This window comes from Bos grunniens, chromosome 9 (genome assembly GCF_055505025.1).
Source record: "Bos grunniens cultivar Pamir isolate PY7600 chromosome 9, Bosgru_T2T1.0, whole genome shotgun sequence".
NCBI classification, from domain to species: Eukaryota; Metazoa; Chordata; class Mammalia; order Artiodactyla; family Bovidae; genus Bos; species Bos grunniens.
This window is the reverse complement of record NC_141173.1, coordinates 7,988,215-8,005,607: the sequence shown is the minus strand read 5'-3', so window position 1 is coordinate 8,005,607 and position 17,393 is coordinate 7,988,215.

Below are 17,393 nucleotides of genomic sequence, written 5' to 3'. Positions count from 1 at the left end.
TCTGCCAAACTCACACTGCAGCTGGAGGGATAAGCTGCTCAGTCTGAAAAGAGACTGCAATAACTGGAAGAGGGAAAGTAAACAGAATTAGGCAAAGAGAACTGAGGAAAATGTCTTCTTTTCTCTGTCCCAGGAGACATGAAAATCACTCACTACAAACCTCTGGGATCCCCCTATTTCTGGATTCCTCTACTGAGCCATGGGAACATGCATAGCTCCCAGTGAACACCACACCTCCTCTGCTGCTATAACTTTCCTCAGATATGAAGGAGAAATAAAGTCTTTCTCAGACAAACAAAAGTTGAGGGACTTCACCACAACTATATCTGTTACAAGAAATGCTTAAAAGGAGATCTATCTGAAATTGTAAGACAAAAGTAAGCCAAACTCCGATTAAATTGATATGTACTCAGAATACTGTAATTTTGAAAATAGTATGTTAAACTCTTAGCATAAAGACTAAATGAAAAGAGAATTAACCATAAACACAGCTATCACAATTTGGTAAGAAAATTGCAGTATAAAGAACAATACCTGTGACATCAAAAATATAAAAAGAGGAAGAGTAAAATGATAGAGCTTTCATAGGCTAATGGAGATAAATTGCTAACAGGGGAAAAATGACTGTTTATGAGATATTTTATGTAAACCATGATGACCACAAAATACATATTTAAAGCACACACACACACAGACAAAGAAGTTGGGAGAATAAGAAAATTATCAACTTACAAAGGTAGACAGAAAGAGAGGAGAGAGAAATATTGGTGGGATAAAATAACCAGAAGACAAAAGATAAAATGGTAGTAGTAAATCCTTACACATCATGAATCACCCTAAATATTAATGAATTGAACTTAGTAATCAAAAGGCACATATGGCTGGATGGATCAAAAAAAAAGACATAACTATATGCTACATATAAGATGTTCATTTCAGCTCTAAAGTCACACTTAGGCTCAAAATGAAAGGTTGGAAGATGATATTCAACAAATGAAAACAGAAAGAAGGTAGCCATACTTAGAGAAAATAGATTTCAAGCCTAAAAGGCTAATAAGAGACAAATAAGATCATTATAGAATGATAAGATAATCAATACATAAAGAAGATGTAATAGTCATAAATATACCTGCTTCCAACACTTAAGCACTGAAATATATTAAACAATTCACAACAGATATTAAAGAAGTAATAGACAAAAACACAACAGTTGCATGGGATATGAATACTCCCCATTAATAATGGGTAGATTGCCAGACAAAAAATCAATAAGAAAATTTGGAACTGAATCAGATTTTAAAACAATTGGACTTGATGGACATATACAGAACATTCTATCCAACAGTAGCAGAATTCATGATATTCTAAAGTACACATGGAATTTTCTCCAGGATTGATTATATTTGTTATAAAGCATATCTTATAAAATATAAGAAGATTGAAATCATATAAGTTGTCTTCTCTTGATCACAATGATATGAAAGTAGAAATCAACAATGAGAGGAAAATAAGAAGATCTACAAATATTTGGAAGATAGGCAATATACTTCTAAATAACCACTCTGTCAAAGAAGAAATCAAAAGGGAAATAAATAATCTCCAAACAAATGAAAATGAAAATAAATTAAACATTGTGGGATGCAGCAAAAAGCAGTTCTGAGAGGGAAGTTTATAGCAATACACACGTACACTATTACTAAGATCTTAAATAAATAATGTGACTTTAAATGACAAGAAACTAGAAAAACAAAACATCTTAAGCCCAAAGTTAGCAAAAAGAAGAAAATAATAAGAATCAGAGCATAAATAAATGAAATAGAGACCAGAAAAAGAATAGATATAATCAATGGAACAAAGAACTGGTTTTTCAAAAAGATAAACAGGTTGAAAAACTCTTAGCTAGATTAAATGAGAAAAAAGTAGAAAATAGTCAACAAACAAAGCCAGATGTGAAAGTGGAGACTTTACAGAATTATGAGACTATATGAACAAATATATGCTAACAAAGTATATAACCCAGAAGAAATGAATACATTTCTAGAAATACACAATCTACCAAGACTAAATCAGAAATAAGGAAGAAATCCAAACAGACCTGGATAAAGATTGAATCAGTAATAAAGCGAACAAACAAAACACCGAACACAGAAACACCAAGATCAGATGATTTCTCTAGAGAATTCTACCAAAAAAAAAAAAAAAAAAAAAATTACCAATTCCTCTCAAATTCTTCCAAAACATTGAGGAGGAGGGAATAATACCAAATGCATTTTGTGAGGCCAGCAATACTTTGATACCAGCAACAGATATGATTACCACAGTAAAATAGTACATAAGCCAATATCCTTGATGAATATACATACAAATATTCTCAACAAAGTTTTAGGAAAATGAATTCAGGCAACAGGTTCAGTCAGTCAGTCAGTTCAGTCACTCAGTCATGTCCGACTCTTTGAGACCCCATGAACCACAGCACGCCAGGCCTCCATGTCCATCACCAACTCCAGGAGATTACCCAAACCGATGTCCATTGAGTCAGTGATGGCATCCAATCATCTCATCCTCTGTTGTCCCCGTCTCCTCCTGCACTCAATCTTTCCCAGCATCAGGGCCTCTTCAAATGAGTCAGCTCTTCGCATCAGGTGGCCAAAGTATTAGAGTTTCAGCTTCAACATCAGTCCTCCCAATGAACACCCAGGACTGATCTCCTTTAGGATGGACTGGTTGCATCTCCTTGCAGTCCAAGGGACTCTCAAGAGCCTTGGTGTTCTTCTCCAACACCATAGTTCAAAAGCATCAATTCTTCAGCACTCAGCTTTGTTTATCGTCCAACTCTCACATCCATACGTGACCACTGGAAAAACCACAGGCTTAAAAGGGTTCAAATTAAATTGAAGAATATATTAAAAGGATAATACATCACGATGGAGGAAGATTTATTCCAGGAATTCAAGATGGTTCAACATACATAAATCAATAAAATCAGATCAATGAAATGAAACATTAAAAATCACATGATCGTATAATAGGTATAGAAAAGGATTTGACAAAATACATAGACCTACTGTGATAGGACATTTCGTCTATCAAACACTAAGTTATGTCCGGGTCTTGTGACCCCCATGGACTGCAGTATGGTAGGCTTCACTGTCCTTCACTGTTTCCCAGGGTTTGCTCAGACTCATGTCCATTGTGTTGGTAATTCCATCCAACCATCTCATCCTCTAATATCTTCTTCTCCTCCTACCTTCAATCTTTCCCGGCATCAGGGTGTTTACAATGGGTCAGCTCTTTGCATCAGGTGGCCAAAGTATTGGAGCTTCAGCGTCAGCATCAGCCCTTCCAATGAATATTCAGGGTTGATTTCTTCAGGATTGCCTCGTTTGATATCTTTGCTGTCCAGGGGACTCTCAAGAGTCTTCTGCAGCACCACAGTTCAAAAACATCAATTCTTTGGTGCTCAGCTTTCTTTATTGCCCAAATCTCACATGCATATATGACTAATAGCTTTGACTATATGAACATTTGTTGGCAAAGTGATTTCTTGCTTTTTAATGTGCTATCTAGGTTTGCCATAGTTTTCTTCCAAATAGCAAGCGTCTTTTAATTTCACGGCTATGGTCACCATCCACAGTAATTATGGAGCCAAGAAAAGAAAATCTGTCACTGTTTCCATTTTTTCCCTCATCTATTTGCCATGAAGTGATGGGAACAGATGTCATGATCTTAGCTTTTGAATGTTGAGTTTTACGTCAGAATTTTTCATTCTCCTTTTTCACCTTCATCAAGAGGCTCTTTAGTTCCTCTTTGCTTTCTCCCCTTAGGTTGGTATCATCTGCATATCTGAGGTTGCTGATATATCTCCTTGCAATCTTAATTCCAGCTTGTAACTCTTCCAGCCCAGCATTTTGCATGATATCTTCTGCATGTAATTTAGACAAGGCAAACCATTCACTATCACAGTGATCCAAGCCTATGCCCCAACCAGTAATGCTGAAGAAGCTGAAGTTGAACGGTTCTATGAAGACCTACAAGACCTTTTGAACTAACACATCAAAAAGATATCCTTTTCATTATAGGGGACTGGAAGGCAAAAGTAGGAAGCCAAGAAACACCTGGAGTAACAGGTGAATTTGGCCTTGGAATACGGAATGAAGCACGGCAAAGGCTAATAGAGTTTTGCCAAGAGAATGCACTGGTCATAGCAAACACCCTCTTCCAACAACACAAGAGAAGACTCTATACAGGGACATCACCAGATGGTCAACACCAAAATCAGATTGATTCTATTCTTTGCAGCCAAAGATGGAGAAGCTCTATAGAGTCAGCAAAAACAAGACCAGGAGCTGACTGTGGCTTAGATCATGATCTCCTTACTGCCAAATTAAGACTTAAATTGAAGAAAGTGGGGAAAAACACTAGATCATTCAGGTATGACCTAAATGAAATCCCTTATGATTTTATAGTGGAAGTGAGACATAGATTTAAAGGACAAGATCTGATAGAGTGCCTGTTGAACTATGGACAGAGGTTCATGACATTATACAGGAGACAGGGATCAAGATCATCCCCATGGAAAAGAAATACAAAAAAAGCAAAATGGCTGTCTGAGGAGGCCTTAAAAATAGCTGTGAAAAGAAGAGAAGGGAAAAGCAAAGGAGAAAAGGACAGATATAACCATCTGAATGCAGAGTTCCAAAGAATAGCAAGGTGAGATAAGAAAGCCTTCCTGAGTGAATCAATGCAAAGAAATAGAGGAAAACAACAGAATGGGAAAGACTAGAGATGTCTTCAAGAAAACTAGAGACACCAAGGGAACATTTCATGCAAAGATGAGGTTTATAAAGGACAGAAATGGTATGGACCTAATAGAGGCAGAAGATATTACGAAGAGGTGGCAAGAATACACAGAAGAACTGTATGAAAAAGATGTTCACGATCCAGATAATCATAATGGTGTGATCTCTCACCTAGAGCCAGACATCCTGGAATGTGAAGTCAAGTAGGCCTTAGGAAGGGTTACTACAAACAAAGCTATTGGAAGTGATGAATTCCAGTGGAGCTATTTGAAACCCTGAAAGATGCTGCTGTGAAAGTGCTGCACTCAATATGCCAGCCAATTTGGAAAAGTCAGCAGTGGCCACAGGACTGGAAAAGGTCAGTTCAGTTCAGTCGCTCAGTCGTGTCTGAAACTCCGCGACTCCATGAAGTGCAGCACGCCAGGCCTCCCTGTCCCTTACCAACTCCTGGAGTTCACTCAGACTCACATCCATCGAGTCAGTGATGCCATCCAGCCATCTCATCCTCTGTCGTCCCCTTCTCCTCCTGCCCCCAATCCCTCCCAGCATCAGAGTCTTTTCCAATGAGTCAACTGTTCGCATGAGGTGGCCAAAGTACTGGAGTTTCAGCTTCAGCATCATTCCTTCCAAAGAAATTTCAGGGCTGATCTCCTTCAGAATGGACTGGTTGGCTCTCCTTGCAGTCCAAGGGACTCTCAAGAGTCTTCTCCAACACCGCACTTCAAAAGCATCAATTCTTCAGTGCTCAGCCTTCTTCACAGTCCAACTCTCACATCCATACATGACCACAGGAAAAACCATAGCCTTGACTAGACAAACCTTTGTTGGCCAAGTAATGTCTCTGCTTTTGAATATGCTGTCTAGGTTGGTCATAACTTTCCTTCCAAGGAGTAAGCGTCTTAATTTCATGGCTGCAATCACCATCTGCAGTGATTTTGGAGCCCCCCAAAATAAAGTCTGACACTGTTTCCACTCTTTCCCCATCTATTTGCCATGAAGTGATGGGACCAGATGCCATGATCTTCGTTTTCTGAATGTTGATCTTTAAGCCAACTTTTTCACTCTCCTCTTTCACTTTCATCAAGAGGCTCTTTAGTTCTTCTTCACTTTCTGCCATAAGGAAGGTGTCCTCTGCATGTCTGAGGTTATTTATGTTTCTTCGGGCAATCTTGATTCCAGCTTGTGCTTCCTCCAGCCCAGCGTTTCTCATGATGTACTCCGCATATAAGTTAAATAAGAAGGGTGATAATATACAGCCTTGATGTACTCCTTTTCCTATTTGGAACCAGTGTGTTTTTCCATCTCCAGTTCTAACTGTTGCTTCCTGACCTGCATACAGATTTCTCAAGAGGCAGATCAGGTGGTCTGGTATTACCATCACTTTCAGAATTTCCTACAGTTTATTGTTATCCACACAGTCAAAGGCTTAGGCATAATCAATAAAGCAGAAATAGATGTTTTTCTGGAACTCACTTGCTTTTTCCATGATCCAGCATATGTTGGCAATTTGATTTCTGGTTCCTCTGCCTTTTCTAAAACCAGCTTGAACATCAGGAAGTTCATGGTTCACATATTGCTGAAGCCTGGCTTGGAGAATTTTGAGCATTACTTTACTAGCGTGTGAGATGAGTGCAATTGAGCAGTAGTTTGAGCATTCTTTGGCATTTCCTTTCTTTCGGATTGGAATGACAACTGACCTTTTCCAGGACTGTGGCCACTGCTGAGTTTTCCAAATTGGCTGGCATATTGAGTGCAGCACTTTCACAGCAGCATCTTTCAGAATTTGAAATAGCTTAACTGGAATTCCATCACCTCCACTAGCTTTGTTCATAGTGATGCTTTCTAAGCCCCACTTGACTTCACATTCCAGGATGTCTGGCTCTAGGTGAGTATTCACACCATCGTGATTATCTGGGTCTTGAAGCTCTTTTTTTTTTTTTACAGTTCTTCTGTGTATTCTTGCCATCTCTTCTTAATATCTTCTGCTTCTGTTAGGTCCATACCATTTCTGTCCTTTATCGAGCCCATCTTTGCATGAAATGTTCCCTTGATATCTCTAATTTTCTTGAAGAGATCTCTAGTCTTTCCCATTCTGTTGTTTTCCTCTATTTCTTTGCATTGATTCGCTCAGGAAGGCTTTCTTATCTCTTCTTGCTAGTCTTTCGAACTCTGCATTCAGATGTTTATATCTTTCCTTTTCTCCTTTGCTTTTCACTTCTCTTCTTTTAACAGCTATTTGTAAGGCCTCCCCAGACAGCCATTCTGCTTTTTTGCATTTCTTTTCCATGGAGATAGTTTTGATCCCTGTGTTCTGTACAATGTCACGAACCTCATTCCATAGTTCATCAGGCACTCTATCTATCAGATCTAGGCCCTTAAATCTATTTCTCACTTCCACTGTATAATCATAAGGGATTTGATTTAGGTCATACCTGAATGGTCTAGTGGTTTCCCCACTATCTTCAATTTAAGTCTGAATTTGGCAATAAGGAGTTCATGATCTGAGCCACAGTCAGCTCCTGGTCTTGTTTTTGCTCACTCTATAGAGCTTCTCCATCTTTGGCTGCAAAAAATATAATCAGTCTGATTTCAGTGTTGACCATCTGGTGCTGTCCATGTATAGAGTCTACTCTTGTGTTGTTGGAAGAGGATGTTTGTTATGACCAGTGCATTTTCTTGGCAAAACTCTATTAGTCTTTGCCCTGCTTCATTCCATATTCCAAGGCCAATTTTTCCAGTTATTCCAGGTGTTTCTTGACTTCCTACTTTTGCATTCCAGTCTCCTATCATGAAAAGGACATCTTTTTTGGGTGTTAGTTCTAAAAGGTCTTGTAGGTCTTCATAGAATCATTCAACTTCAGCTTTTTCAGCATTACTGGTTGGGGCATAGACTTGGATTACTGTGATATTGAATGGTTTGCCCTGGAAATGAACACAGATTATTCTGTAGTTTTTGAGATTGCATCTAAGTACTGCATTTCAGACTCTTTTGTTGACCATGATGGCTACTCCATTTCTTCTGAGGGATTCCTGCCTCAGAATTTAACTCAGATATAATGGTCATTTGAGTTAAATTAACCCATTCCAGTCCATTTTAGTTTGCTGATTCCTAGAATGTCGACATTCACTCTTGCCATCTCTTGTTTGACCACTCCAATTTGCCTTGATTCATGGACCTGACATTCCAGGTTCCTATGCAATATTGTTCTTTACAGCATTGGACCTTGCTTCTATCACCAGTCACATCCACAGCTGGATATTGTTTTTGCTCTGTCTCCATCCCTTCATTCTTTTTGGAGTTATTTCTCAACTGATCTCCAGTAGCATATTGGGCACCTACCAACCTGGGGAGTTGCTCTTTCAGTATCCTATCATTTTGCCTTTTCATACTGTTCATGGGGAAAAGGTCAGAGTATATTCCAATCCCAAAGAAACACAATGCCAACGAATGCTCAAACTACCAAACAATTGCACTCATCTCACACGCTAGTAAAGTAATGCTCAAAATTCTCCAAGCCAGGCTTCAGCAATACGTGAACCATGAACTTCCAGATGTTCAAGCTGGTTTTAGAAATGGCAGAGGAATCAGAGATGAAATTTCCAACATCTGCTGGATCATGGAAAAAGCAAGAGAGTTCCAGAAAAACATCTATTTCTGCTTTATTGACTATGCCAAAGCCTTTGACTGTGTGGATCAAAATAACCTGTGGAAAATTTTGAAAGTGATGGGAATACCAGACTACCTGACCTGCCTCTTGAGAAACCTATATGCAGGTCAGGAAGCAACAGTTAGAACTGGACATGGAACAACACACTTGTTCCAAATAGGAAAAGGAGTACGTCAAGGCTGTATGTTGTCACCCTGCTTATTTAACTTATATGCAGAGTACATCATGAGAAACGCTGGGCTGGTGGAAGCCCAAGCTGGAATTAAGATTGCCGGGAGAAATACCAATAACTTCAGATATGCAGATGACACCACTCTTATTGAAGAAAGTGAAGAGGAACTAAAGAGCCTCTTGATGAAAGTGAAAGAGGAGAGTGAAAAAGTTGGCTTAAAGCTCAACATTCAGAAAACTAAGATCATGACATCCAGTCCCATCACTTCATAGGAAATAGATGGGGAATCAGTGGAGACAATTTCAGACTTTTTTTTTGGGGGGGGGGGGCTCCAAATTCACTGCGGATGGTGATTGCAGCCATGAAATTAAAAGACGCTTACTCCTTGGAAGGGAAGTTATGGCCAACATAGATAGCATATTCAAAAGCAGAGACATTACTTTGCCAACAAAGGTCCATCTAGTCAAGGCTGTGGTTTTTCCAGTGGTCATATATGGATGTGAAAGCTAGACTGTGAAGAACGCTGAGCGCCGAAGAATTGATGCTTTTGAAGTGTGGTGTTGGAGAAGACTCTTGAGAGTCCCTTGGACTGCAAGGAGATCCAACCAGTCCATTCTGAAGGAGATCAGTCCTGAGTGCTCATTGGAAGGACTGATGCTGAGGCTGAAACTCCAATACTTTGGCCACCTCATGCGAAGAGTTGACTCATTGGAAAAGGCTCTGATGCTGGGAGGGATTGAGGGCAGGAGGAGAAGGGCATGGCAGAAGATGAGATGGCTGGATGGCATCACCGACTCAATGGACATGAGTTTGAGTGAACCCAGGGAGTTGGTAATGGACTGGCAGGTCTGGCATGGTGAGACTCATGGGGTCATAAAGAGTCAGACATGACTGAATGACTGAACTGAACTGAAGTTAGACACACAGAATGACAATACTTCTTTCCCAATTTTGAGCCAGTCCTTTGTTCCATGTCTGGTTCTAGTGTTGCTCCTTGACTTGCATACAAGTTTCTCAGGATGCAAGTAAGCTTTTTGGGAATTCTCATCTTTTAAAGAATTCCCCACATTTTGTTGTGATCCACACAGTCAAGGACTTTAGCCTAGTAAATGAAGCAGAAGTACATGTTTTTCTGCAACCCCTTGCCTTTTCTATGATCCAACAGACGGTGGCAATTAAATCTCTTGTTCCTCTGCTTTTTCTAAATCCAACTTGTACATCTGGAAGTTCTTGGTTCATGTACTGTTTGAAACCTAGTTTGAAGGATTTTGGGCATTATCTTGCTGGCATGTGGAATGAGTGCAATTCTATGGTAGCATGGTCATTCTTTGACATTGCCCTTCTTTGGGATTGAAATGAAGATTGACCTTTTTCCAGTTCTGTGGTTGTTACTGACTTTTCCAAATTTGCTAGCATATTGAGTGTAGCACTTTAATAGCATCATCTTTTAAAATTTTAAATGTCTCAGTTGAAATTTCATTGCTTCCTGTAGCTCTTTTTGTAGTAATGCTTTCAATCATTACCAAGGCCCATTTGCCTTTACAATCCAGGATGTCTGGCTCTAGGTGAATGACCACACCACCATGGTTATCTAGGTCAGAAGACATTTTTGTACAGTTCTATGTACAAAGGATAGAGAAGAAATAATTCATAATAATAGAGGTAATATGTGACAAACCTACAGCTAACATTATACTCAACACTATACTCTCCATTCCCATTCTGTTGTCTATGTCAGAAGCTTTCTTGTCCTTTATCCCTATAATAAAACTTCTGCCATACAAAGTTTTGAGTGTTTGAAGCCTGGTCCTTGGTCCTGAAGCTAAATCTTCTTTGGAGATCACAAATCCAACATCATTCACCGTGAGCTATCAAATGCAGGTCAATCTTGTTAAACTAGAATCTCATGGAAATGCTTTTGAAATGAACTGTTTAACCCTTCTATAATATGTTTTTACCCATTGAAATTCTGTATTTTTAAAGGCATTTTTTCTGCAATATGTATTCAAAATACAGAAGTATATTCAATTAGAATTTAGGATCTTATTATCTGGAAGTCTATGGAATCTATTTTTTTTTTAATTTTTTGGTTTCATAGCTGTTTTTTCCTTTTTTTCCTGAGCTTAAATAGAATGGCATTTCTGTTGCATAGTTTTCTTCTTTTATAACTTATTTCTTGACTGATTTTCAATAATGTGATATTAAGAATAGGACATTAATTATCATAGTTCATCAAGTTACAGTAGTACCTATGAAAGCAATATAAAATAAATGCTATGAAAAGAAATTGAAGTTTTGGTATCAGAGAATCTAAATGACTTCAGGATATATTTTGCCTCTATTTCAAAGATTCAAATATTTTAGTACTGTTATTTTGCAAGAGTTTGTATATTATCTCTATCAGACAGAAAGAGATTTTTCAATAAAAAAAAAGTAAGTTACTATCTAACATCATGTATGTAAGTTTTCTTCCCAGAGGGGGAAAAATGGAATTAAAAATATTCTAAACATATTAATATTTTCTCTTCTTTAAAAAAAGGTTTTATTTATTAATTTTGGCTGTGTTGTGCTCTTGTTGCTGTGTGCAGGCTTTGTGTCTAGTTGTGGCGAGTGGGGGCTATCCTCAGTTGTGGTGCACAGGCTTCTTACTGTGGTGACTTCTCTTGTTTCTAAAAGCCATTGTGGCTCTCAGGCTCTACAGTATGGGCTCAGTAATTATGGCACTGGGCTTAACTGCTCCATGGCATGTGGAACCTTCCCAAATCACGGATAGAATCCATGTCCCTGCATTGGCAAGCAGATTCTTAACCATTGGACCACCACGAAAGTCCATGTTAATATTTTCTACTGAAAAGGGGCAATAAAAGTCTGCATTCATTTCCCAAATAAATAAAAGTATAGAATGAAGTTTCCTTTCCTATTATTGTAATGTTTTTATATAAAAAGATTATCTAAAGATGAAAAGACAAGGCTGTCCTATATTTTACCTATTTTATACTTACATAGAGGAGAACGTTCACTTTCTCTTTAGATTTCCCTTTTGAGATTTAATCGAAAAGAAATATTAATGTATTGACTCACTGAATGCATTCCAATTTGTATGTATACATTTTGTTGTACCCACACCCTAAAAGTTTGGCCAAAAAAATATTTAAAAGAGAAATCTAAAGCATAAAAATAAATGTCCTCGTAGAAAATACACAGTCAATAAATAGAGTTAATAGGTTAAGTCTAAGGACACAGACATGTAAATTGCTTTTATCCCATTAAGAGAATAATAGATGAAGTCAGAGAAACTATGCTTATTTTGTAGTGTAAAGATGCTAAAAAACTACTCAATTTAGACATATTCAAGAGCTTAATAGTTTAATAATCATCCACAATTTCTATCAGAAATGTCTAAAACAAACTTCTGAGCAATAATGTGCATCCAAAATCTATTGAAGAATGTATAATCATATTATACTATCAACAAAATGATTATTTTAAGAAAACACTGCAAATGAAAATAATAATAAAAAGAATTTTCAGCGGTGAAAACAATCTCATGGATATACAAGCCACTGGATATAAAGGAATACTGTAGTTTCTCAGCAATTAAGTGCCATCCAAGGATATAAATTTTATATATCCGAGGGAATTGTTTGAACATACCAATTGAGTAGGCTGAAATGCTTAGACTTCTTATGCCTATTTCCATAAGGAAAACTGATTATTACATCAGTAAAATAAGGAATGATTGCCTTACGCACATTGGAGTCTTGCTCATTTAATGTATAAAGATACTGCTCTTAAATGAATAGCATGTTGGGAGATGCAAAGCAGAAAGTGTACTGGGCTTTTATGAGGTAGAGAACATGGCATTTAATGGAATGGTATAGGATATATAAGGATTATTTAAGAATATCTAGATTTCCAGGATTTTGAATTAAGTAAGAGAGGAAGGAGAAATTACTTTTAAAGCAATAATCCATTTTGATGTTATTCCTATGAGGAAGAGTCTAAAAGGACAAGGAAATAAAAATTCAAATAGATATTTTATGGCAGTGTTGGCTGAATGGTCCCTATTCTTAGCAATACTAATGACTGTGTAAAATTATATATTTGCATAAAAATAAGTATATGACAAAGCACTTTGGTACAGTTTAATAGATAGATGTGCCTGGGGAGGGTGGTGGTGGTGTATGTGGTAGGATGATAAAAGTTGGAATGGAGAGAAGGGGAGTGAAAAAAAATTGGAAATGATACAGCTCTCTTAAAGAATTCAATTTGGTTAAAAAGAGACACATATGCAGACAACAACAACAACACCAACAACGAATAAAAGCAGGTATATTCAACTGAGTTAGACCTATTCAAGAAAAGAAGAGGTAACCTCTTAACCTGTATGGCCCATATTCCTTAATGGAAGTTGTTAAATTTGAGCTTGGTGTAAATGATTGCTTGGAGCTTTAATATGTAAAGGAAGTAGGGAGAAAATTCCAGCTGGAAAAGTAAGGGTAAAGAGAATAAAAGGTGAGAGGAGATCAAGATAGAATAGGAGGATGTGGAACTCACTTTTCCCTGTGAATACATCGAAAATAAACCTACATGTCAAATAATCTCACTGAAAACTAACTAGGGGTTGACAGAAAGACTCCTATACAACATTGGCTAGGAAAGGTTCACAAGGGAATCAAGTAAGGAAGGAAGGGAAGTGAACTAGTTTGGACCTGGTCCTCTGGGAAGAAGAAAAAGAGAATTACACAGGCAGGGATTCCCCTGGGGAGTATGTGGTCCAAGCCCATACTGGATGCCCTATCCCTGGGACCCATCACCAGGGAAGATGAATCCCCTTGTCTGATTGGAAGGCCTGACGAGACAAAAAGAGGGCTCTGGGAAGCCTGGGCTCTGCTTGTAAGGAGGGTGCAACTTACTTGTGAGGATTCTGCTTGGGAAGAGAGGGTGGGTTGAAACTGCATGGGGTGTTGGTATGTTTCTCACAACCAACCAACCCAGCATACCTCAGCTTGAAAGGAGCGATCACTCTGACCCCACATGCTTCAGGATACAGCTTCACCCTGGCACAAAATCTGCAATGGTTAAGGGGAGAATTCAGTTGGAGGAACAAAGATGACTCAGACCCAGAGATGTCTGAGTCTTACCAGCAGCCAGGTAAGACTGCTGTGAGGAGCAGCCATCACTGGTGCTTACATAGGCAGGACCCAGAAGTGGTCTGGTTCACCAGTGCAGCCAGGACAGACACAGCCCATGCCAAGTGCCTTCGCCAGTCTCTCTTGCCATGTAATGTTTTCCTCGGGGTAAGATTGGGCAAAGGTAGTCTATAAAGGGGTGCTCCAACATAAGGACACCACTTCAATAACACAATAGGTAACTGTTTTGCCAACATCCGCTGGATCATTGAAAAAGCAAGAAAGTTCCAGAAAAACATCCATTTCTGCTTTATTGACTATGCCAAAGCCCTTGACTGTGTGGATCACAATAAACTGTGGAAAATTCTGAAAGAGATGGGAGTACCAGACCACCTGACCTGCCTCTTGAGAAACCTATATACAGGCTGGGAAGTAACAGTTAGAACTGGACATGGAACAACAGACTGGTTCCAAATAGGAAAAGGAGCACATCAAAGCTGTATATTGTCACCCTGTTTATTTAGCTTATATGCAGAGTACATCATGCGAAAAGCTGGGCTGGAGGAAGCACAAGCTGGAATCAAGATTGCCTGGAGAAACATCAATAACCTCAGATATGCAGAGGACACCTTCCTTATGGCAGAAAGTGAAGAAGAACTAAAGAGCCTCTTGATGAAAGTGGAAGAGGAGAGTGAAAAAGTTGGTTTAAAGATCAACATTCGTCCAGGTTCGATGCACGATAATGGATGCTTGGGACTAGTGCACTGGGACGACCCAGAGGGATGGTATGGGGAGGGAGGAGGGAGGAGGGTTCAGGATGGGAAACACATATATACCTGTGGCGGATTCATTTTGATATTTGGCAAAACTAATACAATTATGTAAAGTTAAAAAAAAATAAAATAAAGAGTCGGACACACACACACACAAAAAGAAAACGAGGATCATTGCATCCAGTCCCATCACTTCATGGCAAATAGATGGGGAAAGAGTGCAAACAGTGTCAGACTTTATTTTGGGGGGCTCCAAAATCACTGCAGATGGTGACTGCAGCCATGAAATTAAAAGACGCTTACTCCTTGGAAGGAAAGTTATGACCAACCTAGATAACATATTCAAAAGCAGAGACGTTACTTTGCCAACAAAGGTCCGTCTTGTCAAGGCTATGATTTTTCTGGTGGTCATGTATGGATGTGAGAGCTGTACTGTGAAGAAGGCTGAGTGCCGAAGAATTGATGCTTTTGAACTGTGGTGCTGGAGAAGAATTGAGAGTCCCTTGGACTGCAAGGAGATCCAACCAGTCCATCCTAAAGGAGATCAGTCCTGGGTGTTTATTGGAAGGACTGATGTTGAAGCTGAAACTCCAATACTTTGGCCACCTGATGCAAAGAGCTGACTCATTTGAAAAGACCCTGATGCTGGGAAATATTGAGGGCAGAGGGAGAATGGGACGACAGAGGATAAAATGGTTGGACGGCATCACAGACTCAATGGACATGGATTTGGATGGACTCCAGTAGTTGGTGATGGACAGGGAGGCCTGGCGTGCTGCAGTTCATGGGGTCACAAAGAGTCAGACACAACTTAGCGACTGAACTGAACTTGGTTAACTTAAAAATGTCAGAGAAACTTTAGGAAAAATGGCAGAGGAACTAGTCTCAATTGAAAGAACAAAAGAAACCCCCTGAAAGAATGAATAAGAAAACAGAAGCATACAATTGCCCAGATAAGGAACTCAAAGTATTAGAAGAAGAATGCTAATTGAATTAAGGGAAAGAATAGATTAACGCAGCAAGAATTTAAGAAGTAACTAGGATATATTTTAAAAAGAAAAGGAACTGAAAGGTACAACAGCTGAAATGAAAAGAAAAAAAAACCACACACACATTATATCAAATGAACTGCAGGGATACAGAACACATAGTGAAGTTTTCATCCATTATCTCCTCAAATATTTTCTCATGCCCTTTCTTTTGTCTTCTTCTTTGGGACACCTATGATTGAAATATTGAGGCATTTAACATTGTCCCAGAGGTTTCTTTAGGATGTCCTCATTTCTTTTAATTCTTTTCTCTTCTCTGTTTCATTTATTGCCACCATTCTATCTTCCACCTCACTTATCTTGTCTTCTGCCTCAGTTATTCTACTGTTGGTTCCCTCCAGAGTGCTTTTAATCTTGGTTATTGCATTGTTTATTATTGATTGACTCTTTATTTCTTCTAGGTCCTTGTTAAACATTTCTTGCATTTTCGTAATCATTGTCTCTAGTCTATATAGTAACTTCACTTTGTTTTGAAGATTTTGGATCATCTTTACCACCATTATTTTGAATTCTTTTTCAGGTAGACTCCCTATCTCCTTCTCTTTTGTTATGTTTGGTGGGTTTTTATGATATTCTTTCACCTGCTGAATATTTCTCTGCCTTTTCATTTTGTTTACATTGCTGTGTTTGGGATGCCCTTTCTGCAGGCTGGAATTTCATGGTTCCTCTTATTTGTGGAACCATGAAATTATCTGACAGAATGTGGCCCACTGGAGAAGGGAATGGCAAACCACTTCAGTATTCTTGCCTTGAGAACCCCATGAACAGTATGAAAAGGCAAAATGATAGGATACTGAAAGAGAAACCCCCCAGGTCAGTAGGTGCCCAATATGCTATTGGAGATCAGTGGAGAAATAACTCCAGAAAGAATGAAGGGATGGAGCCAAAGCAAAAACAATACCCAGCTGTGGATGTGACTGGTGATAGAAGCAAGGTCCAATGCTGTAAAGAGCAATATTGCATAGGAACCTGGAATGTCAGGTCCATGAATCAAGGCAAATTGGAAGTCTTTAAACAAGAGATGGCAAGAGTGAATGTCAATATTCTAGGAATCAGCAAAGTAAAATGGACTGGAATGGGTTAATTTAACTCAGATGACCATTATATCTACTACTGTGGGCAGGAATCACTCAGAAGAAATGGAGTAGCCATCATGGTCAACAAAAGAGTCCAAAATGCAGCACTTGGATGCAATCTCAAAAATGACAGAATGATCTCTGTTCGTTTCCAGGGCAAACCATTCAATATCACAGTAATCCAAGTCTATGCCCCAACCAGTAACGCTGAAGAAGCTGAAGTTGAATGGTTCTATGAAGACCTACAAGACCTTTTAGAACTAACACCCAAAAAAGATGTCCTTTTCATGATAGGAGACTGGAATGCAAAAGTAGGAAGTCAGGAAACACCTGGAGTAACAGGCAAAATTGGCCTTGGAATACGGGATGAAGCAGGGCAAAGGCTAATAGAGTTTTGCCAAGAAAATGCACTGGTCATAACAAACACCCTCTTTCAACAACACAAGAGAAGACTCTATACATGGACATCACCAGATAGTTAACACTGAAATCAGATTTATTATATTCTCTGCAGCGAAAGATAGGGAAGCTCTATAGAGTCAGCAAAAACAAGACCAGGAGCTGACTGTGGCTCAGACCATGAACTCCTTATTGCCAAATTCAGACTTAAATAGAAGAAAGTAGGGAAAACCCCTAGACCATTCAGGTATGACCTAAATCAAATCCCTTATGATTATACAGTGGAAGTGAGAAATAGATTTAAGGGCCTAGATCTGATAGATAG